The sequence below is a fragment of the Mesocricetus auratus genome, unplaced genomic scaffold, assembly GCF_017639785.1.
Source record: "Mesocricetus auratus isolate SY011 unplaced genomic scaffold, BCM_Maur_2.0 Super-Scaffold_100004, whole genome shotgun sequence".
NCBI lineage: Eukaryota > Metazoa > Chordata > Mammalia > Rodentia > Cricetidae > Mesocricetus > Mesocricetus auratus.
Genome location: NW_024429189.1, coordinates 28,501,313 through 28,518,503, shown reverse-complemented (window position 1 = coordinate 28,518,503; position 17,191 = coordinate 28,501,313). Strand labels below are relative to the sequence as shown.

The 17,191-nt window shown below is 46.0% G+C and overlaps 1 protein-coding gene and 1 pseudogene across 5 annotated transcripts in view; both read right to left on the bottom strand.

Annotated features, from left to right (window-relative positions):
• The window catches only part of Tanc1 (tetratricopeptide repeat, ankyrin repeat and coiled-coil containing 1), a 189,412-nt gene extending 182,618 nt beyond the window's left edge, over positions 1–6,794 (bottom strand). For 4 of the 5 annotated variants that reach the window (XM_021226566.2, XM_021226573.2, XM_013112615.3 and 1 more), the window contains exon 1: positions 6,689–6,794. The gene's annotated coding sequence lies outside the window, so the exon portion shown is untranslated. Of the gene's footprint in view, positions 1–3,992; positions 4,102–6,688 lie in introns of those variants that run through there. The other variant, XM_040745399.1, reaches the window with a different exon arrangement.
• Positions 4,019–10,110, bottom strand: LOC110340707 (annotated as a pseudogene).
• Positions 10,111–17,191: the final 7,081 nt, after the last annotated feature.

Genomic DNA, 17,191 nt, shown 5'->3' with positions numbered 1-17,191 from the left:
CCTTCTTTACTGGAGAGACAATGGTGAGGCCAGGCCCCTGCTGGGCTCTCGGGGCCTCCCCTTCAAAGGCTGAGGCTGGGCACGCTGGCACTGTCCCACTGAGAAATCAACATAAATTGTCCCTGACTCAACCTTTCAGGGAGGCTTCCCTCGCTCAAAAACAATCCCAAATCCTAGTTTTATCAGTTTCTACCTCTGTCACCTCTAAGAAATCGCAACTACGTGGTCTCCCCCATCAAAGCCACAAACACACCAACTACTTAGTTATAAAGTTGGTCAACTCTTTCTTATTCAGAGTCGAGGATAGGAATAGTAAGAGCCTCTAGATGCTATAAGGCTTCATTTACAATTTCTCCAGGATTTAATACAGCTCTGCACAGCCCATGGAGAAACGGAAGGTGTCTGCATTTGCAGTTGCCTCTAGATGCTATAAGGCATCATTTACAACTTCTCCAGGATGTAATACAGCTCTGCACAGCCTATGGAGAAACGGAAGGTGTCTGCATTTGCAGTTGCCTCTAGATGCTATAAGGCATCATTTACGACTTCTCCAGGATGTAATACAGCTCTGCACAGCCCATGGAGAAACGGAAGGTGTCTGCATTTGCAGTTGCCTCTGGTTATTGAATTACCTGTGTCCCCTATTTCCTAAAGATGCTCTTTCCTCATCTGCTGTAAAATACTTCTGCCAGAACTACTCAAACACTGCTTCAATATTTTATTTGTGGGTAGTTTATAAAACCCATGGCTACCGAAATGCTGTAGGATTCCACCTTCTTTTCAGATCTGAGTACTCGTTCTAAATACTTTCGCATCAAAGCAGAGCTTCGGGCAATCTGTGATCACGTAGCAGCCCTGTCTCAACACTGAATTCTCAATCTGCCTGAAATCACCAACTTTATTTCAGTTACACCCAGTGCCTAACAGCAAACTAAGAGTAATCAGCCAGGCAGACATCAATCAAACGCCGACCACATATTGGTCTGCAGTGGTTTCTGGTATTTCAGGACTGGCTTCCTTAAGTCCTGCAACAGCATTTTCACCAAGTCAAGGCGGACACTTTCTAGTCACGGCGTCCTTTGAACTCCAGAAACTAGAAATGCTGTCAGTGTGGCGATGTGAATGGGAGTGTCCCCAGGAGCTCAAAGGTTTCAATACTTGGTCCCCAGGTGGTGGTACTGTTTGGATAAACTTAGGAGGTGTGGCCTCACTGGAGAAAACACATCCCTGGGGGGCAGGCTTTCAGGGTTTTTGTTTTTGGTTTGGTTTGGGGTTTCTCTGGGTAACAGTCCTGTTAAGCTCCATTCCCAGGGTGTCCTTTCTGCTTCCTGCTTGCAGTTCAAAATGTGAGTCCCCGGCTTCCAGAACCTGCCACCAGGCATTTGCTTCATCACGTCGGACTCCAAACCCCTGGAGCCATAAGCCCAAATGAACGCTTCCTTCTTTAAGTTGTCTTAGACGTGGTGTTTAATCACAGTCAGAAATGTTTGTTGTGGGAGTCTCTGGACTAGCTGACCAGGAAATATTCTACAAGAAGTAAGCGCTCCTTGAGCCTGCCGCCCCCCACCCCCCCATTCACAGCCTCTATCCACTCACAATTCACCAAGCCTGAGTCCAGCACTTTCATCTTAGTTCCACTACCCAATAGTTGGCTTGGTTTCCATCCCACCCCATCCCAACCCACTCTTTTCACAGACTGGGGGGACCTCCAGTCTAAGCTCTGCATGCCTTACCTGTGAACTACACTCCGTGGTCCAGGGTCCAGCAATGAGAAAGTGGTCTGACTATCCTAACGGGACAGCTTTAATCCTCGGGACTTTGATAAATGACACCTCAGCATCATTCTTGGGCAGATGGTAAGGGAGCTGTACCCCCAGCTTTCTGGTTTACTCTCCACCCAGCCTACTCTCAATCTGCTTGACAGTGTACCTCTCTGTCAACTTGCGCACACACGGCTCCAGGCACTAACATAACCATCCCTCAAGCAGCGCTGGGTGCTTCCTCTTCCAGATCACTGTCATTCTCAACCAGACGCCTCCACGGCAGAGGGTAGGAGGCGATATCCAAGGGTACCTAGGGGAAACTGTACAACTTCTAATTGCGTTGACTTGCCTCATCTTGTTTCCATTTATTATTCTATTTACATATTATCTTAACTACAAACTGCTTGCCACTATGCAAATATACGACCATCATTTATACATGTACAAATGTTGCGGGTGTGAGAAAGGATTCTACTGATGCTGGGAATGGCCTAGTCAGTCACTGTGGCGTGTGCCAATAAACCCAGCTATCTGGAAAGCTGATACAGGAGAAGTTACTTGAACCCAGGAGTTGGAGGTTACCATGGGCAAACAAAATAGCAAGATCCTGCCTCTTTAAAAGTAAAATAAAAACGGGCCGTGGTGGCTCACACCTTTAATCCCAGCACATGGAAGACAGAGGCAGAGGATCTCTGAGCTTGAGGTCAGCCTGAAATACAGAGTGAGTTCCAGGACAGCCAGGGCTACACAGAGAAACACTGTCTCAATAATAATAATAATAATGATAATAATAATAATAACAACAGTGATAATAAAGTAAAATAAAATAAATGCTACAGGACAAATAGTAACACTTTTGTCCCTAAGTTTACTTGGTGCTTGTATTACTTACTTTTCTGTTGCTCTGATAAAACACCATGAACAACAGCAACTTGCATAAGAAAGTTTATTCTGGCTTACGGTTTCAGAGGACTAATAGTCCATCACAACAGAGGAGAGGCGTGGCAGCAAACCACAAGCATGGTGACGAGAGCAGGAAGCCAGGAGATCAAATCTCCAACCACAGACACAAAATAAAAAGCTATAAATTCCCAAAGCCCACTCCCAGTGACATGCTTCCTCCAGGAAGGCTGCAACACCCCCCCCCAAACAGTACCACCCACTAGGGACCATGTGTTCCAATTCCTGAACCTATGAGGGACATTTCTTGTTCAAATTACCATAGTGCTCTATAGACAATTCCGAGTAAACCAATATATTATAGTTGGGATCATTAAAAGTTTTGTATTCATACAATTTAGATAGTAACAGAACACTCCTACTCGTAAAATCATATTTCATTCCTGGCTTTCCTATTAGATCGTTAAATTTACTTTCAGGCCTACTCTTAGACAGACAGACACACACACACACACACACACACACACACACACACACACACGATGGGGGGGTGGCTAGAGAAATGTCTCAGCAGTGAAGAGCAGTCATTACTCTTACACATCCAGCTCTCAGCACCCACACAGTGGCCAAAAATCGTCTGTAACTCTAGTTCTAAGAACTCTAATGCCCCTCTGACCTCCAGGGGTTGCTGCATGTGGTGCACACACAGATATACAAAAAAAATTTAAATACTATATCTATATTAAATATATATTTCAAAATTAAAATAATCAGTGAAACAGCTCTTAAAAATAAATGACATTGGGCCAGGTGGTAGTGGTGCATGCCTTCAATCCCAGCACTGGGGATGCAGAAACAGGCAGTTAAGTTTGAGGCCAGCCTGGTCTACAGAGTTAGTTCTGGGACAGCCAAGGCTTACACAAAGAAACCCTGTCTCAAAAACAAACAAAAAAAGACATTTAGAACAAATTTTCAAACTCCTGAATTATGTCTCATTGAATGCTTTTGATACTTAAAATGTATAAAACTGTATTCATTTATTCTAGAAAAGCTTAGGATTTTTAATACCTAGGAAAAAACTATTTTTTAAAGATTTATTTTAAGGGCATGTGTGCTTGAGTGTGTGTAGCATATGCATGCAGGTAAACTTGGGAGGTGGGGAGATGGCTTTTACCCTCTAGAACTGGAGTTACAAGTAGTTATGAGCTGCCTGACACAGGAACTGGGAACCAAATGCACACTCTCTGCAAAACCAGCAATTGTTCTTAACCCCTGAGCCATCTCTCCAACACCATAGGCTATAAAACTATTAAAAACCTCAGGACTCACCTATATTCAATATTGATTATTTTTTAATTGTGTGTATAGGTGGTGTGGGGTAGGTATCTTCTCATGAGTGCAGGCCCCAGCAGAATCCAGGAAACAGTGTCAGCTCCGGTAGCTGCAACAATAGGAAGGTGTAGGTGCTGAGAGCCTAACACGGGTCTTCAAGGTCAGTAGGTGCTCTTAACCTCAGAGCTGTCTCTCCAGCCCCCTCATTATTGTTTTCAGGGAGCCGTTCTGAAGGCAAGCCATTAACTCCTGGAGCTTCATCGTCCTCCAATTCTCAAGGCATCCAGTTATTAACAGTGTGACTTTGAACAAGTCAGGCAACGTTACCTCCCTGGGTCATGTAATTCATCTTTATTAAACTTCATTCCACATGCCAGGAGTGTTCTTGGCTGAGAGATAGATACAAGGTACAAACAAACAAACAAGCAAGCTAGCAAGCAAACAAATCCTTTTGCAAAGGCCCATTCAGTAATTCTGAGAAGGCACAGAAGATTAAGCCATTATAGTATTGGCCCCCCTGCCCCAGGAGGGGCCGGAATCAAACCAGAACCTCACCCAAGGAAGGTAAGTATTTTACCACTGAGTGGTAACACTAGCACCCAAATTAGCCTTAATTGTTTTACAAGATGAAGAACTACTTTAGTAACTGTTACTTTAGTCTTATTTTAAAAGGCAAGTGTTCCCTGGCTTCTAAAGGGTCTTAGCTGGTGAAATCAGGACTCAAGGGAGCCCAGACACCCTCTACCTCTCCTTGCTGCAAAGCTCTCCAGATCCTGCCAGCCGCTGGGGTAACACATCACAGCCGGAAACGAGGCCTGGCAAATGACTTTTTGACGGACAGCATCCCACCGAGTTCTGTCTGAATCCTCAAAGCCCTTTTCAGTGATGCTGATGAAGGTCTGTTTACACCTGGAGGTTACAGCTGACGCTGTACTGTGGAGACTCCGGCAGCTGCAAAATCCGACTGCAGGGCAACTTAATCCCTCACGGTACTGTTCATTTCCAGGCTGCCCTTGCAGGACCTGCCAGGAGCCATCTTTTTATTTATTCTTAAAAAATTACGTAAGCACAAACCTCATCTGCTGCAGTCACCATCGTTTCACGGGAACGGCCCCTCGGACAGCCCACCTCTCAGCACAGAATTTAAAAAGCCACCACCCAGGAGGATAAATGAATCCTGCTGGGCCCAAAGGAAATATGTGAAGGAAATGAGAACAGCAACTCCCAAGAGTGCTTCTCTCATAAACAGCTTAGGTCCCATCATAACCACCTCACTCAAATCCAAGGACCTGAGACACCCGTGCACCTATAGCACGGGGACCCAGATAGCTGGGCCACCACTGAAGACTGGACGTGCCTTAGGCATTTTAGGATACAGCCTCAAAAATGTTCTTGAGGAGCCAGCGCCATCCAATTCCTAACATATTCATTTCATACTATTCTGCCAGGAAGAAAGAAACCCTGTAACAAAAGGTCATAGTCTGTTGACTGTCTACAAAGTGGGAAGGTGGGTGATGATTCGACCTCACCCTCGGGCTTTGTTACTGGCAGCAGAGAAATACTCAGGCCACCTCCTCCTTGTATCCATGCATCTCCATCTGGTATCAGCTAATTGACCATAGACTCAGTGGGTCCACAGATGCCTGCCCCCAGGTGACAGAAAGGAGGCACACTCAGGAGGAGCATGAGAAAGGGGTCAGACTAAGCTGCTCTTTAAGCACTGCCCATCCTGTTCAGTCGCAGGTCCCAGTCTGGGAAGAATCTACTAATAAGTGGGTAGCTAGCTGTAGGTAGCATAGGCTACCACACACACACTCATGATAACCTGGAGTCCCCTCCTGTACCCTCTGACAGTTCTAGTACTGCTGTACCCAGCCCCCACACTGGAGGCCAGGCTCTCCCGGCACACTTAGATCCATGTGGTCTCATGACTAGGACCCCTCATACCTTTAATCCCAGGATCTGGGAGGCAGAGGCAGATAGATCTCTGTGAATTTGAGGCCATCCTGGTTACAAAGCTACACAGAGAAACCCAGTCGAGAGAGAGAACAACTCCCATCCCTCGCAGTTTCCAGAACCTTCTTCCTGCTTTTTAGTTCCCCGAGTAGAGGCAGGAGGAGCCAACAGTACCAGCACCACCATTCTCTAAATGTGCGACCCTGGACAAGTTATCTAATCCCTTTAAACCCAGGACCCCCATCTGTGCAGCAGAGCTGACATCATCGTCAAAACAGGGATTAAATGAAAGCGATGCATAAAGCACTTAGCGGAATCCCTAGCATTCATTCACATATTTGCTAGGTGCCCACTTTGCAAAGGGAAAAGGTTTCGTGACTGGTGATGGTTGCTATTCGCTCCCTCTGCTGTCTTACTTTTTAGGGTGGTAAGAAAAGAAACATTTCCCCATTTGCGAGACCACAGGTGACACGAAGGCACACTCACAAGTTTCTGAGCCATCGGTGCCAGCAACGTCTGAACAGAACTCTTCCCCCTGGCACTGGCACTCTGCTCTTGAACATGAGCTCACCTGCTCAGCTAAGGAGACGCGGGTTCAAGCACAGTTCTGGAGGAACGGAACTACTCCAGCCCCTTCCCCCTGTGGCCGCTTGTGGAAACTGCTCCATCTCTGGGGCTCCCCCATCCATGCATGGTCATCACACCACCCTCTACCCCAACTCTCAACTGACACCTACCTGCTTCTGGTAACTTCTCATTCACGGAGGAAGTGCGGTAAGTGGTCCGTAAGTCACAATTCTCCCTCCGGTCCTTTTCCTGTGTGTTTGTGCCGAACAGTCAGCTCCTAAGGGAGAAAGAGCACAGAGGACAATTTGGATTAGAAGCCCATCTCCATTTGTTGGCTCATCATGGGATCTGGAGCAATTTCTTCCCCTCCCTGGGCCTCGATGCTTCGTCTGTAGATGGGGATAAGCCATTCGTGGTGGTGTTGTCCTAATGGACACTTGAAAGCACTTAGAGCTGTGTCCAGCACATGGAGTGACAACAACTGTCATTCGTCACACGCACCTGCAGCTCCCGGATCTAGGCTTTACCCGGCACACTTCACAGTGGCCAGTGTCACCCCACGCTTGTCCTTCCAGCTGGTACAGAACCCCCACCCACCCACCCACGGCCCTGGCTCTTCGGTGGTCCTTGAGCGCATCCTGTTCTTCACACGCAGGCCTCATTATCCACCTCCGCCCCCCCTCGCCATCACTCTCCACATTCCCCGGTCCTCTTCACTGGGCACAAGGTTGGAGCCAGACTAGGCCTCAGCTTCTCAACTACACTCCAAGCCAGAAGGACCTCCAAGAGAGGTCCTGCTGTAGCCCAGAGACACCAGAGCCCTGGAATTCTCAGACCCAGAAAGGTCCACAAAAGGCTAAAAAAAAGGTCCCTTCAGTTACCCCCGACAACTGTCATCCCTCCTACTCCACCCACAGGACCAAAGGCAGCAGGCTCGACATGCTAACCCCCACCTCCCTGCTCCTCCCCAGGACTCAGGCAATGTCCCCCACCTATCCGCTGGGATTCCAAACCAACCTCTCCTGAGTTCCTTTTCCGGGTGCCAACCACTGTACACTCTGTCCCATCGCCAGGAAAACGGGTACTCGTCATTTACAACTCATGCCTGTCGAGGCTCCCTCTGGGTTGGCCCACTGCTCCCTCGGGATGTCACCCTCTGCCAAACCCTCATCCCTCACCTAGACACTCCCTTGACATACAACACAAAAGCCATCTCCTCCAAGCATCTCCTACCTCTAACCCTCTGCACTCCTTCTCCAAGAACACTTCGCTATTTCCTACTGATGGTGTTTCTCTATCTGGGTATGGAGCCACGTCCGGCACAGTGTGCCAACAACTGTCGTATAAATAGCCCAAGGAGGACTACAGACCCTTCTCTCTGCTCCAATATGGTTTATTGACACGTCCCACGTTCCATCAAAAACTTCAATTAAGACTCACAAACCCACCACTTACATACAGTGCTGTACATTGTCGTCCTCTGACTTAGATTAGAAACATCCCCTGCCCTTGCCTTCCCAAAACAAACATATTCCTTTGATACTGGGAGTGGGGTGGGGGAGAGGCCAGAAACAAAAACACTACTTCCTCTTCAACAAAAACCGAAAAGAGCAAAACAGCTTATAAAGAGTGTCCAGCTGACACTGGCTTAGGTAGGGTAAGAGGCGGTTGTGAGAGCCTGAGAGAAAGGGAAGTTTACTTTGGATGACTACGGGGGTGGGGGTGGGGTGGACACCAACAACATTCACATGCTATATAAGAAGGCTGAGCAAAATAATAAATCTCAGGGCTGTTTATAAGCAAAGGGAGGAAAAGGAAGCTGCTAACTGCTGTGGAAATTTCCTACCTTTGTCTAGTTCCACACCAATTTCTCAATAGTAACTTGTGACAATTTCATTTGTAGGAAATGATTTCCCAGGGCCCAGGGAGCTGCAGATGGTAACTTGGGGGCCCATCTGTTTAAGGATGAAAGCTCAGCACACGCCATTACATCACTCTGACCTTGCTCGGTAACTTCCTATCTGACAAAATCTAGATGTTTGCTCGGTCAACAAGATATTTGTGTTTGTCTCCAGCCTCGGGCTTTGGCTCCAGATTAGTTTTAAAATCATTATGCAGCCAGACTGAATAGGCCCACTGTTAGCAGCTGGAAGGCCATCCTCCGGGCACAGCCCCAGCTCTGTGAGCTCTGGGAGGGACTGCTATCCCTTCTGCAGAACTGCACTCTGATGGGCCATCCTCCTGCCCCCTGCCAGACCTCAAGCTGCTCTCCCTGGCGTCCTCTTTCCTTGGGCGACCCCTGGAAGGAGGACACTGGGAGGCTTTAGACTCTCCTCAAATAAATACACAACACATCCCAACTCGGGGGACTCTCACCCCACATAATGTCCTCCAGCTGCCCTGACACCAGGAGAGCTATTATCTCCTGGATACTCACAGATGCCAGAGCATCCCAGGGCAGAACACACTCAGGTGACCACACACACACAGCTTTCATCACTCTGGGACACAACAACAAAACCTACATCCTCTCTAACTCTTCATCTTCCTCCACACTCTAGAGTGCACAATGGCATTTGTAGTGTCAACTATGCTGGGTACCTGATGACAACTACCTCGGGAGACTAGGGAAGACCACGGGGATTAGTGGGATTGGGAAGGACAATGAGACAGAATACTTTATGTCACATATATGGGAATGTCATAATGAAATTACATTGTGTGTAATTAATGTGCTAATAAAAACATTTTAAAGAAGAAACCCACTATTGTGTATAATTAATGTCCTAATGAAAACATTTTAAAGAAGACCTTATTCTTTAAACAGGCTGGGTTGTGTGAGGGAGGCATATGCACTGGTGTTTGCAACTTTAAAGTACTTTCTACAATAAGATGGATTAATAGGCAGGTATATAGTAAGTCAAGAAAGTAAAAATCACAGATATAGAATGTAGTTAATAGGAATTGCTGTCTATTCATTTCATGGTTTCCTTCATTTGAATGTCCTCATAACAAGATATTATCTGGGTTACTCTAGCTTCCCACTAGCATCCCTGAATTCTAGGCTCCTGGTCCAGGGTCCCACTTTGTAGCTACCTGTCCTCTGTCATCTTACAGTTTTCTTTATTTGCTTGGTTTTTTTTTTTTGTTTGTTTGTTTGTTTGTTTACATCCTTAATGGTGTTAAGGGGTCCTGGTCAAGTATTTTGCAAAATGCTCCTCAGTAGGTTTTGTCTTGCTTTTCTTTCTTTCTTTCTTTTTAATCACAAAAAATATTCAGCAAAACAAAAAGTTTCCTATGAAAATGTACATGACCCAATCCTACTCCACAGTCAAAGATGCCCTTTGGGGAATGAAGTGGACTCCTCTGTTGAACATTGTTTAGACTCTTTCCAAGGCTTTTAATGTGATACTGTTTCCTTGTATGACACCATCCCAATGTTATCCTGCTGCCATCTCCACAAATTCATCAGTCCCAAGATTCACAAAGGGATCAAAGGCCCGCAGCGAAGGGACACATGTCTGCCACCCCTTAACTTCAAAGATAACTTGTCCATAAATTTCTTTAGCTCAAGAGGATGGGCCTAGCTCATGGCAACTCCTCAGAGAGCTTGGCTACCTCAGAGGGCTCTGCTGGCAGCAAAGAGGCAGGCCTATCTGACATTTTCTTTAATGGCTATCTGGAGCTATGGGTTTGGGGAGACATCAGGTTAAGGTCCTACAATCACAGGATGGCTAAACACCAGGTTAGCTTTGGCTGCTCAGTGACAGCTGTTGTAAACTGATTTCTCCCTTCCCATACTCTACCCTTGAAGAAGAGTCACAGAGCTCAGCCTCAGTGTACCCTCGGTGAGCTGGAGGGGGTGCAAACTTCAGCCTTAGGCTCCTGAAGGAAAAACTATCGACAAAAACTATTGTAACTTCTTTTATAAGAAAGCTGTCTCCAGCCGGGCGTTGGTGGCCTTTAATCCCAGCACTCGGGAGGCAGAGGCAGGCAGATGTCTGTGAGTTTGAGGCCAGCCTGGTCTACAGAGCGAGTTCCAGGACAGGCTCCAAAACAATAGAGAAACCCTATCTCGAAACACCAAAAAATAAAAAAAGAAAGAAAGCTGTTTCCTGTCTTAGAATGAATTTCATGTCATGTGAATACATATACTATGCTTTGGATTATTATGCAGTACCACACTATTTACTCTGCTGCTAAAGTTAGCTCTGGCTATTAAGAGCTCCTTGAGGTTGGCTCCTTCCTCCCTTCGACAGCCTTTGTTTTTTGAGCACTTATTTTCTGGCCACACAAGATGCTCCAGATCTACAATTATGCCTTTCTCCAAAGAGTCTGGGTCACTGGAGAATGGCACCCATAGAGTAAAGATATAAGTGTGCTTGTTGCTACAGTATGTCATGGCTGCTAAGCCCTCATCATTCCTGCGTACATACCAGCCCATTTACACACACTGATCTACCTGGGTCAGTAATTAGCTAAACCCAAGTCCACACCCCGTTCTCCAACTCTAATCCCATCCAACAAGGAACAACCCAACTTTCTCCCTTACTTACTTCAACATCTCTTAATCCATGCACATGAAAAAGAACTCTAGAATTGCTAAACCATACCCCAAGAGAAAGTTTACCAACTATAGTATAATGTGTTTTCCTTTTCGGCCTTTAGGTTTATACTCAAAATACCATTCTTCGAAGTGAACTAGGTCCCTGTGTCTTGTGTCCCAAGTCTTCAATGTCACTGTCATACTGCTAGACTCTTCCATCTCAGTCTGCACCTCAACACTCACATCCCACATTCACAGACAGCTACTGTCTGATCTGAGTATACCGAGATCCTTCCATACCTAATCTAACTGAAGTGCTTATGTTCAACCCAAGCCACACTCCTGGGGGCACACTGGCCGTGCTTTACCCTAACTCTTAGACCTAAGCGGTTCACCCAGCAACTTGCTCAGTCCTGGAACACAGTGATTGCTAGGATATTAAAGAGATGAGCAAGCTATCAAGATGTAGTCATTTTATGTTAATTTAGGGAAGCTTAATGGTTGGAATATATTCAACAAAACTTGAAGGACAATTTTCATCACAATGTTACCCAAAATTCAGTAATAGTTATAAATTTAATGTTATTCCTAACAGACTAAAAAGCAAATTACACACAACTGTTGGGAATCATTTGAATACATATTGGTATGTGATAAAAATATACCACACTTGTGTATAAAAAAAAATACGTAGCTAAATAACAAAAAAAGAATGGCATACATACCATTTAGCATATGTCTGTAAAAAGAAAAACATTGGAGGATACATACTAAGTTATTTTTAAGCTCTTTTTTTTCCCCCTTTAAATTAAAATAAGGAGTCTGTTTGCTATGTGGAAAACCATATAGGAAATTCTTCTAAGACATGGAGTATTGCTCTTAACAAAGAGTAAAAAACCAGCTCGGTGATGCATGCCTTTAATCCCAGCACCCAAGGAAGAGAAGCAGGCGGATCTCTGTTGAGTTTGAGGCCAAGCCTGGTCTACACAGCAAGTTCCAGGCCAGTCTGGCTACATAGAGAGACCCCTGCCTCAAATTGGGGGTGTGGGGGCAACTAGAATCAGCAGTTGTGTCCTGGACTTGGAACAGTTTTCAGGGCAAGGCTAAACAGAGGCATGGAACAAAGAGCAAAGGTCCGAGAGGCGTACCCCCAGGTCCACTGTCACCCAAGAGGAACACTTCAAAGGCAGGGATGAGTGCAAACACTGTTTCTTACAGAAAGCAAGGGTAGAACTGGGACTGTCTGGAGAATGTCCAAAGACAGGCGGGGTTTAAAGGCTAGGAAAGATTTCAATGAAAGCAGGGAAGTATTCCTCTGCCTGGAAGATGTCTCATTACCTCCATTAGAACCCTAACGTCCACAGGCGGTCCTTTACCTGCCTTCTGGCCATGCCCTGGGAGGAAAGAGAAGATTACCTGTGGGTATCTGCCTCCAGTGGGTCTAATAAAGCTCAAGTGGCTGATACTGGGATTAAAGTTTTTACACTGGAATTTACACCCCACCTCTACAGAAACTACTCCAGTACAAAGTAACCTTCTATTCTGCTGAAGGCTTCAAGGGAGTAAAGTCTAACGCTTGCTTTCAAGTCATTTTCATTGCACAGCACTGAGCCCAGTAGGCAGCTATCTCTAGCCCCAGATCACATAAGGCCAGACAGATATACAGGCCGACCTTATACAGACACTAGTGCAGTTGTGAGGGCTTGGGAAAAACTGGTGTGTGCTGAACACTTACATAGACAAGGCAGTGCGTGTTACACATGCCATCTCCTTCACCTCACAACCACCTCACAACCACCTCACAACTAATCCGCAAACACCCACTCTTAGCTCAATGGTAGGGTCTTTACCTAGAACACAAAGCCTTGAGTTCAGTCCCCTCCAGCACCCAAATGGCAGCTCACAACTGCCGGTAACTCTAGTTCCGGGGATAAGACACCCTCTTCTGGATCCCAAGGGTTCCCAAATGTTCTTAATATGCATATAATCATGCAGGCACATACACAAGTAGAAATAAGTAAAGCTTAAAAAGACATTGATTCCTTCCTCAAGTAGTACTCTTTTTTTCAAAAATGAATCATATACAACACCAAGATCTCAAGGTTAAAACCTGAAGCATAGTCAAGCATGGTAGTACATACCTGTAATCCCAGCACTCAAGAGGTAGAAGCAGGAGGATCAGGAGTTCAAGGCCAGCCTCAACTACACAGAGGAGTTCAACAACAGACATATCCTACCTCAAAGATCAAGAAACAAACAGCCAAAAATAATATTCTCCATTCCCAAAGCACTAAAGACAACATGTGAGAGACTGAGGCAGGGGGATTCCAAGTTTCAGGCCAGATTGAACTATATAAGACCCTGTATCAAAGACCAAATCTGAACTTGAAGCAGACATTGAGCTCATGCTTCCTCTCCAGGGAAGACTAACATAGTCTGTCCTCTAAACATCACTCCCTCCTCTTCCCTTCCCGCCTTCCTCTCCCACACCCTAATAAACACTCTGCTCCTCACCTAACTGCATTAATCATTAAAATAACTTTTTGATCTACACACCATAAGATAAAAAAGGTTAGGCCAGGTTCTGCCAGTTTATAATTTTTTTTGATGTTCTTAGACAGAATCTCTCCAGTTAAAATTAGAACTGTATAGCGCCTAGTCTGCCTATGCCAATGGGGAAGTCTGTCACATTAAAATGATTTCATCTTTAACACATTCATTAAAAGACAGAGAATGATACTGCAGTGGGGTTCGGGATGTGCCACCCCAAAATATGGCTACAGAGGAGCAAGATGAGTCACCTTTCCACTCGTCCTGAGAAGGTGTCTTTCTGAAAGAGAATGGGCATCTAAACAGGAAAGGCCCCAACATCTGTCATCACGCCACAGGCTTTACCTGTGGTAGAAGGCAGTCTCCATCTGCCTTGAGGAGGCTTCCACCACCCACTAGAAGCCCCCACACCTACTGTGCTACGTGAGCTTCAATGACCTCACTCTTCTCTCGCTGTGAGACATTCCTGTACACATAACATGGATTTCCCCTACTAATCTGTTCTGTGTCAACTTGACTTGTAGCCCAGCCCAAGATTCTAGGAGGGTGAAGAGAAGCCAACTCCCCTTCCCTACAGGCACTCATAGATATCATCTGTCACAGCTGAGCACCCTAGCCACATTCAAGACAACAAGACAGCCCCTAAAGAGGACTTTGGAAAGTAATGTTTAAAATTTAGTAAGAAATGTTAAGGTGAAACATGGGAAGGAAAAAAAAAAGTTTGTTTGTTGAGACAGTGTCTCCCTCTGTAGCCTTGTCTGACCTCAAACTCACAGACATCCACCTGCCTCTGCCTCCTGAGTACTGGGACTAAATGTGTGCACCACCATTCCTGGCTAGGTTCATTTTTTTTTAAGACTGAGAAAAAACTATTTTGTGCTTATTAAAATACAGAACAGTGGAATATAAGTAACAACAGTACAAAGGTTGTTTTTAAAACTATTCAATCATACCAACCAAATCTCACCCAGATCTCGTGTGTGTGTGTGTGTGTGTGTGTGTTCATGTGTATGTGTGTACACACATGTCTCTATTCAGACATGAATACTTACATGGCATTATCTTGGCATAGTGTAAATGTGTAACAGATCTACAAGACCTAGTGAGAGGCTCACTAGGTGAAGGCACGTGCTGCCAAGCCTTGATCCCCCAAGAGACCTACGTGGAAGGAGAGGGCTGACTCACACAGGTCAGGTCATGCTCTGGCCTCCACACGCCTGCTGTGGCACTCACACATACACACACACACAAAAGATATGTAATGCATACTTTTAAAAAATAAATGAATGTGACTGTGCCATTTAATAAACCCCCCTTCTCCTAAGAATACATCCCAAGACACTCGCCAATGGATAAAAAAAACCTCAGCACCAAAGCCTACCATACTGTTTCCCCTAACACACACACACCTATAATAAAGTATAATTTATAAATTAGTCACAGTAAATGATTAACAACAATAACTAACAAGAAGACAATTACAACACTACAATAAAAGTTTGTAAATGTGTCTGTCTCTCTTGAACAAATCAAGGTAAATATTAGGAGTTTCGGGTCCTGTCGAAGGTGCACTTCTGAACCACAGAAGGTAGAATGGTGGAAAGGAGGAACACCTACACGGAGCAAACTGTGAGCTGGTGCCTCTCACCTCAACAGTACACAGAAGGCACTTGTCCCTGCCACTCCATTGAGCCCTCCTCCCTTCTCTGCCAGGCCCAGAAGCAACTCAGGACAAATGGTTAATGTGGTGCCTACTTAGCAAACCAAAGCACAGCTGGCCACCAGGCTCGCTCAGTACCTGTGGCTTCTCTCAGCCCATCACCGAACTTCCCCTCCCCCCTCCGCCCTTCCCCTAAACCTGTCCAGCCCAGGGCTGGGCTTCCCTTCCCCCAGGTTCGGATTCCTGTAACAACCTGCCGTCTTGGTCATGCATTCTCTTGGTCCTTTGTGTCCACTTGGTCCTGAGCTCTTGGTTCCCTCCCTCTCCCTGACCTCTCTTCTCCTCTCTCACTCCCCTCCCCAACCCCAACCCCTCTCACTGCCAGGTTTCATCTGGACTGTTCCAAATGCTACTGACTGAACTCTCGCTCATATCTACAATGAAAACCTAGAAGCGGTCATGTCCCTATTTTCATTCACTCGCCCTGTACAGAGCTGCCTTCTTGTTCTAGCGTGGGGGAGCAGAGGGTTTAATCCACTTCCACCACACAGTCCATCACGGAGCAAGGCCAGGGCAGGGAGCTCAAGGCAGGAACTAAGCAGACACCATGGAGGAGCGATGCTCACTCACAAGCCCTCAGGCTCATACTCACCAACTCTTCTTACACAGCTCAGCCCATCTGCCCAGGGACGGCAAGGCCCTTCTCCACCAATTAGCAATCAAGAAAATGCTCCACAGACCAATCTGATACCGAGACTTCCTCAACTGAGGGCCCTTATTCCCGGGTATGTCAAGTTAGTAACCAAGATTACCCATCACACTACTGGTAAAATATTGTATTACTATGATGGTAGAGCATTCCATTGTATAGGTAACATGTTTCTCCTCAAGCTCTCCTTTTGAAATGAACATTTTCCCCAATTTTTTTGCTAATAAATAATGCAGTAACCATCTATGTGACATAGCTGTGTGCACTTGTACAATTATCGGATTGGCATAAACTTCTAGAATCAGGATTTCTGTCCCAATGGTTTGCGTGAATATATGAACAGACTGCCTGCAGAACTGTCCCCCATTGGCCCTCCCAACACTGGAAGACGATTCTCAGGTTCCTATCACCCTTACTAACACGGGGATTCTTTTTAATCAACATTTCTTTTCATTAGTCCTCAGCGAGCACCATCCAGATGCCAGGTTCCACCTGAAAAGCTCCCCAGTTACTCTTCGTGGTTTGAATGAGGCGTGTGTATTTGAACACTTGGTCCCTATGGGCCATGCTGTTTGGGGAGGCTTAGGAGGTGTGCCCTTATTGGAGGAAGTACGTCACTGGAGGGTGGACCTTGAGAGTCTAAAGCCCTTTGGAGTTGCTCTCTCTGTCTAGCAGGTTCACAGACCTGCTCCAGCCACCATGCCTCCGCTCTGCCACCACCAACCAACCCTTAAGCCCTCAGAAATCATAAGCCAAAACATACTCTTTCTTTCCTAAGTTGCATTGGTCACGGCATCTTACCACGGCAACAGAAAAATGACTATCACAGCTCTTAGCACCAGAACTTACAATGGCCCTGTGGAAACTGGTGCCCTAAATACATTACACCTGTGTAACGGTCACACTACTCTGGAACAGTAGGGTCACAGAGCTTGCCAACCATGCTGCTGGGGTACGACCCCAGCTCAGGAGCAGCAGAACACAAGACAGCTAGCTCTTAAGCTTCTCACAAATGCCAAAAATCGGCCTTGGCTCATTCTCCATGCTGAATCATCTTCCCCCAGTAAAACCTCTGAAGACTGTGATTCTGAGGACAATGGGAGGAGACCTCAGAGTCCAGCATCTTGCGGGTAACTTTTTCTGCATCTCCTCTTGGCTGAAAACGGCCCAAAATATCCACCATCTCTACCTCACAGTGTCTAGAAAGC